At 41.9% G+C, this 7,440-nt stretch overlaps 1 long non-coding RNA gene across 17 annotated transcripts; it reads left to right on the top strand.

Annotated features, from left to right (window-relative positions):
* Positions 1 to 803: 803 nt before the first annotated feature.
* LOC123044201 (uncharacterized) lies at positions 804 to 4,614 on the top strand. Of its 17 annotated transcripts, none has more exons than XR_006419896.1 (8): positions 806 to 1,133; positions 1,228 to 1,282; positions 1,401 to 1,442; positions 1,633 to 1,760; positions 2,115 to 2,198; positions 2,702 to 3,018; positions 3,109 to 3,175; positions 4,191 to 4,549. It is a non-coding gene; the product is annotated as an uncharacterized lncRNA (long non-coding RNA). The 17 variants fall into 17 exon arrangements; XR_006419895.1 differs by having other exon boundaries at positions 1,228 to 1,305; XR_006419885.1 differs by having other exon boundaries at positions 1,228 to 1,309; positions 1,684 to 1,760.
* The last annotated feature ends 2,826 nt before the right edge of the window (positions 4,615 to 7,440 follow it).

Here is a 7,440-nt window from a genome sequence, read left to right as displayed (position 1 = left end):
CGCTCCATAGTTCTGGAGAACGGCATTTTAGTCATCTTGCCCATGAGGCATGGTTCGCAAGTACCAAGTGATTCATAATCAAGTGATTCCAAAAGTCCATTAATATGGAGTTTCTTCATGCGCTTTACACCAATTTAAAACAAAAAAGAGGCTGACCAAATCGGCCACCCAAAGGTCCCCCAATTTCGTTGCTCGTTCGCCGTTGGATGCGGGTCAACTGGGTCATCGGAGTGCTGCCTCGCGTTGGATCTTCGCTGGCTACCTCACGTCCCGTTTTGACCGGCTGGTGAAAACGCAGGGCTGAATGACCTGTGGGCTCATGACGAGTGCCTATAGGCTGGGTCAAATGCTCCTGGGTGTTCGCGTGCCTCTCCTCACGCGCCGCGTGCACCCTCGCGCGCGTCGCTCTCCTCTGTGTTTGCTGCTAGCTCGTGTGGTTGGTTGAGTGGTGCCGCTGCAGGTGGGCCTGCATTCTCTCTGGTCCCACCCGTCGGTATCCTGCTATGGATTGTTTTGTGTGCGCGAGGACGTCAGGCGTTGGTACAGAGAGAAGATGAACTGACAGGATGCACGTCCCACGCACGGCGGACGCGGAGCGGTTGGCCAAACCTGGCGCGCACGATGCATACCCACCACTCTGTGCGCATACACATCCGCCCCGTGCACTATGACGGGTAGGCCGCGTTGGCTTTTTGGTCCCGCATGTCGGTGTGTCGGGTTGATTTCTTTCTGGCTTCGGCGTCAGATACTGGAGAGAGAGAGAGATAGAGGAGAGATAGCGTGGGCGTCTTCTCCCTTTCTTCCAGGCTTTCTGCCCCCTGAGAACGTGTGCGCAGAAAGGATGAACCCATCCCGAGCCGTGCGCCCCTTCCCCTGTCCTCCTCCACCTTGCCTGGGCTCCGCCTCCTCCTCCTCTCTCTCTCTTCTGCGCCAACGGCCACTCCCTCGTTGCTGGACCCCGCCCTGCTTCGCCTCCGCCAGCCTCTTCCTCCTTGCCGTCGACGGCAGCGGTGTGAACTGGAGCAGCGGCCGCGACTAGATGTGATGAGTTGACTGGGCTGGTTCCACGCTGAGGAACGGACCCCCTCGACACCATCCTCTGCGGCGCTACTCTGCTGCCTCCGTTTGTCACAGTTAAGGTTCTAGTTCCTTGCCTGCTCCCCTTCCTCTTGGGCATTCTGTTCCTCACGGTATTTACCTTGCTACCTTCAATTTGTTCATGTGCAGGTTTGTGATCTCTTCTGTATTCCGCTTTCCAGGAGTTCTTGCCTTCAACGCTGAGGTGGAATGGCTCTTCCCATACTTGTCTGTAAGCTATTTGATGAAATGCTTGTGTCATACTTTTTCTTCAGTTTTTATTCCTGCTCCTGAGTTTTACTCTGGTTTGTCATTTCTGCCAGCGCGAAGGTGGGGCTCGAAGAAGTATGGCCCTGATGCGCTAGGTTTGTCATTTTTGTCAGCATCCGCTTCCTTCGTTGGTTGTCGCTTGTTTGTACATTGTTGTAGTTCAGAGACGCCACCCAATTTGCTAATATAATTGTTCAGTGCTCTCTCACAGCGATTCTTACAAAATTATCATGCATACAGTTACCTGTTTAAGTAGAATATAAGCACTGTGTTATTCAAATGCAGATTCTTTTGTAACTCAAGAGGTTATATTTTAATTGCATGCACTTACTTTAGCTTAGGGGTTCATCTGTACGGGAGCACATCATTGGAGAGAAAGATCATGATCAAAGGAAATAGGTTTCAGCTTTCAGGTACATACTCTGTACTATTAGAAACATATGAGCAAGGTTGTCACAATGACGCTCTATATCGCAATCTTTTCTAGAAGCCGACTTCATAGTTTTCCCATGTGACGTGACTACATGTTCTACTTTCTTATTGTAAACATGCTAATATCTTTCTTCTCATATTATAACAAAATGCTCAGTTCTTTTCATTGAATATAGACGCAACTTTTTCTTTGGGTACATGTATGATTAGATGTATAATTAGTAGTGCTTTCCGTCTGACACTTTTTTTATGGCTGGGAGATTTGACACAAATATCCATATAATTCTGCTTTTCTTCTCTATGCCTCAAGCTTGCTCTCCTGTGTTACAATGCAGGCTCATGCGCCTGTTTTCCTTTTTCCTTTTGATGGGGCCGTTCAGGTGAGGTGAAGCAAGCAAGCACCTCCCCGTGTTTTATATGTAAGCAATCACCTCCCAATCACCTCCTATTGTTGGTTTAAACCTTTCTTCTGTATTAGCACTACTGGATAACCATTATTTTTCCGCAAAAAAAGGATAACCATTATTGATCTACCAAAAAGGAAATCATAACACTACAGGTCATGGAAAATAGATATAATTAGCACATAATCCTGCAAGTTTCACCTAATATGCACATGTTGTTTCAGTTTTCCAAAATATATACCATGGAGAAACTAACTGGATGCAGTGCAGATTCTAGGATATTAACATTTGCAGCCATACGTTGGTTTCAATAGTGACAGATTTTTGTCAATCCCACAGAGATAATTTAATTCGAGACTAGCAAATACAGTTAAGTATAAACTGTTTCCTTTGATGAAATTCTAATGTTTTTTCAAACAAAGTATGATGAACTTAAAATCCATAATATGAAGTTGTGCCTGCTGCATCAGTACAGTTGATGCTTAGGGACTAATTCTTTATATTTCCTGATGTATTAGTTGAGATCGAGGAGAGAGCGAGCCATTGCAGAGGAGAGGGGATACGAGGATGGGCGGAGGTCAGGCCTTGCTAACAGATTTGTGGCGGAGTGGGAGAGGTGACCCCGGCCGGCCGGCGCCTCACCACCGGCTCCTGTTTGGCGGTGGCAAAGAGAAGGGTGCCGAGGATGTGTTGCTCTATGCATGGGTGACGAAGTACATCCTCGTTATGATGTGTATGGTTTCTCTATTTTCAGCCCTACTGCTCTTGAGCCCAAATCCCATGACCATCCCCCCACCTCTCCTTCGTTGAATGAAGGGAGTCTGGTTGCTAAAAAGTGAGTTTCTTAATCAGTATGTATGGCCCCTCTGCACATGTCGTTTCTTCGTATTTAAGAGGCCCTCAAGCTTTGTCAGTTTTCTGATAGGTATGGAATTTTAATTTGATAGTCCGAACAACGGTGGGTATTGATGGAGCAATCTACATCTTTACATGTAAGTTTGTTCTCTAGATAGTTCTCTTTCCAAGATTTTCATATCATATTTGTCGTGGGATCTGGCTGCTTTACCATATTTCCTGGTGTGGACGATGTTATAGAGTGAGCTACCATCACTTCTCATTACTGACTGTAATCAATATATATGTGTTTATGCCATAAAAGATGGATATTTGTCGAAGCCATTGTCGTGTCATGTAATTACTTGCAGATCAACTATATATAGTTTTGTTCGGATTGTAAAGCAGAAACGATAAAACCCTACAGCTCCTGTGTGATTGTCATTTGATTATTTACTTCCTCAAGTAGTATGGATATGGTGCTGCCAGGATATTAAGTATATTCATGAAGTTGTGCAAAGTTTAAAATTGGTTGTGGTATCTTGCATTTTTCAAATGCTCATATGTTGCTGGTAGTCATGCTTATGCCCAGGATATTAAGTAAGCATGTGCTATGTTGTGACTAAATAAAAGCAATGTTTAGACTTATCTTTTGTTTGCTCTACTTAAGTGATGTCGAGAAAATTACTGATATTTCTGTTTTACTTGGCCTACATTTTTGTTTTCAAATAGTTCTGCCTCTCAATTTGATATTTCTATTTGCTTTTGCTTAGTAATATGATGTATTGTTTTCTAGCTCTAGGCCTACTTGTGTTCAAGGTTCAGTTGATTCTGTGTTCTTAAGGGTGTTTTTTTAATGGCATCAACATGTCGCACTAATTCCATTCTGCATTGTACTGTGATTTTTCCAAGCAACACCATTATGGCAATGTCTTTGCTCCATTTTAAGTTTCACTTGGATCACTAGCTTGCTTGTTCTCACGTCACCTCATCATCATGCCCTTTCTTAAGGGTGTTCCAGCATTTTTGTCCTTTTGTAAATTAGTGGCATTAAATTAGTGGTCTTCTATTCGTGTTGCGAACCCCAATATGGCATCTCACCATTCCCCATGATCCACATGTTAACTGTGGATTTATTTAATGATAATATGATATCAATTGCCTTTTCTTCAGGATAAGCTGACACCTCATAAGGATCAGGAGAACAACAGAGATGCTAAGAGGCAACCTTTTGGGGTTAAGGATATCAACAACAACAGGGCTTATGAGGCCGAAGAGAGCTCGGGTGGCGTCTTTTGGTACTTGAAGCCCTGCATGTTCCTGGTGTAGTAGCAGCAAAATAATTTGGAGGCTTTAAAGCTACTGCACTTCATGTAGTTAGGATCAATTCTTTGTTTAGGTTTGAAATATTCCCCTGTTCCTCCTATTTGATTGATTCATCTGATGGACATTTTGTCAGGCAAATAAACAAAAGGTATATGTATTGTTCAAGAAATTCAAGAAACAGAGAAATGTTATTGTTCTTCTACTAATTGGTTGCTTGGCCAAATGTATTGTAAATGATTTATTATTGTTTGTTCTTCATTGTAGTGGATGACATCTATCCCAGTTATTGAGATGATGGAAGTACTACTGAGGAGTTTTGTCTTTGACTGAATGAAGCTGCTAAGGAAGAAGGGATAAATAGTGTGGAGGAAGAAAGGATAAATAAGTCGCTCGATTCATGGGCCGAATAGGCTGCCATACGACTGCTTTGAAATATACATGAGTTGATAGAAACACTACTCTTTTGAAATGTGTTTTTATACATATTTCATAATAGGCGTATCTATGCCTAGGAGCCAAAACACCACTCTCCTCCTTAACTGGTTTTATACATGCTGTTTAGTATACATATATTCTTAGGCAAAAAAGATATGTACTTCTTTTTATATAGAAGGGTCTGAATTCTTACCGTGCGTAATTGCTCAAACAGGAGATTATTGAAAATATATTTTCAACGTGATGTGGTTTTGAATGAGACTCTACGCTACCAAAGTAAAATGTGCATGCACATCTTATTGTAGACGACAAACCTATTTTTTTTTATTAAAGGGGGCTAAATTTGTTACCGTATATGCATTCTCACAACTAAAATAGCTAATACATGTTTTTTTACAATGCACACATGTATTCAAAAAGTTACATGTATTTTCGGCGGCATGATTTTGAATGGGACTTTGTGCTACCAAATTAGAATATGTATATACAAACAAAATATAGTTATTTCATACTAAAGGGGATTAGATTTGTTACATAGATTTTGTTTCAAATAGAACTCTATGCTACAAGCCCTGTTTTCCCCAACTAAGAGAGATTAAATTTGTAGCCATATGTGCTTTCACGTAACAAAATCAACTAAACCATGTATTTCTTTTCATCGCTAACATGGAAGGTCTCTGCGCCATTTGGCGCAACGGGTCCACTAGTATGACCTAAATGGCAGTGCCACAAATAAGTTACACTATCATTATCAACTCTGCATTTTTTGGCTTCAACATTATGAATATGTGTCTCACTACTATCGAGATTCATCAAAAATAGACCACTCTTTAAGGGTGCATGACCATAAAATATATTACTCATATAAATAGAACAACCATTATTCTCAGATTTAAATGAATAACCGTCTCGCATCAAACAAGATCCAAATATAATGTCCATGCTCAACGCTGGCACCAAATAACAATTATTTATGTCTAAAACAAATCTCGAAGGTAGATGTAGAGGTAGCCTGCCGACGGCGATCACATCGACTTTGGAACCATTTCCCACGCGCATTGTCACCTCGTCCTTAGGCAGTGTCCGCTTAATCCGTAGTCCCTGTTTCGATTTGCAAATATTAGCAACAGAACCAGTATCAAATACCCATGTGCTACTGCGAGCTCTGGTAAGGTACACATAAATAACATGTATATCACATATACCTTTGTTCACCTTGCCATCCTTCTTATCCACCAAATACTTGAGGTAGTTCCGCTTCCAGTGACTAGTCTGCTTGTAGTACAAGCACTCAGTCTCAGGCTTAGGTCCAAACTTGGGTTTCTTCTCTTGAGCAGCAACTTGTTTGTTGTTCTTCTTGAAGTTCCCCTTCTTTTTCCCTTTGCCCTTTTTCTTGAAACCGGTGGTCTTATTTACCATCAACACTTGATGCTCCTTCTTGATTTCTACCTCCGCAGCATTTAGCATTGCGAAGAGCTCGGGAATTGTCTTATCCATCCCTTGCATATTATAGTTCATCACGAAGCTCTTGTAGCTTGGTGGTAGTGATTGAAGAATTCTGTCAATGACGCTATCATCCTGAAGATTAACTCCCAGTTGAATCAAGTGATTGTTATACCCAGACATTCTGAGTATATGCTCACTGACAGAACTATTCTCCTCCATCTTGCAGCTGTAGAACTTATTGGAAACTTCATATCTCTCAATCCGGGCATTTGCTTGAAATATTAACTTCAACTCCTGGAACATCTCATATGCTCCATGACGTTCAAAACATCGGTGAAGTCCTGGTTCTAAGCCGTAAAGCATGGCACACTGAACTATTGAGTAGTCATTAGCTTTGCTCTGCCAGACATTCATAACATCTGGTGTTGCTCCTGCAGCAGGTTTGGCACCTAGCGGTGCTTCCAGGACTTAATTCTTCTATGCAGCAATGAGGATAATCCTCAAGTTATGGACCCAATCCGTGTAATTGCTACCATCATCTTTCAACTTTGCTTTCTCAAGGAATGCATTAAAATTCAATGGAACAACATCACGGGCCATCTATCTACAACAAACATAGACAAGCAAAATACTATCAGGTACTAAGTTCATGATAAATTTAAGTTCAATTAATCATATTACTTAAGAACTCCCACTTAGATAGACATCCCTCTAATCATCGAAGTGATCACGTGATCCAAATCAACTAAACCATAACCGATCATCACGTGAAATGGAGTAGTTTTCAATGGTGAACATCACTATGTTGATCATATCTACTATATGATTCACGCTCGACCTTTCGGTCTCAGTGTTCCGAGGCCATATCTGCATATGCTAGGCTTGTCAAGTTTAACCTGAGTATTCTGCGTGTGCAAAACTGGTTTGCACCCGTTGTAGATGGACGTAGAGCTTATCACACCCGATCATCACGTGGTGTCCGGGCACGACGAACTTTGGCAACGGTGCATACTCAGGGAGACCACTTTTATCTTGAAATTTAGTGAGAGATCATCTTATGATGCTACCGTCAATCAAAGCAAGATAAGATGCATAAAAGATAAACATCACATGCAATCAATATAAGTGATATGATATGGCCATCATCATCTTGTGCTTGTGATCTCCATCTCCGGAGCACCGTCATGATTACCATCGTCACCGGCGCGACACCTTG

This window comes from Triticum aestivum, chromosome 2B (genome assembly GCF_018294505.1).
Source record: "Triticum aestivum cultivar Chinese Spring chromosome 2B, IWGSC CS RefSeq v2.1, whole genome shotgun sequence".
Lineage (NCBI taxonomy): Eukaryota > Viridiplantae > Streptophyta > Magnoliopsida > Poales > Poaceae > Triticum > Triticum aestivum.
Note: the sequence above shows the minus strand (reverse complement) of the source record. Positions and strands in the feature narration are given on the sequence as shown.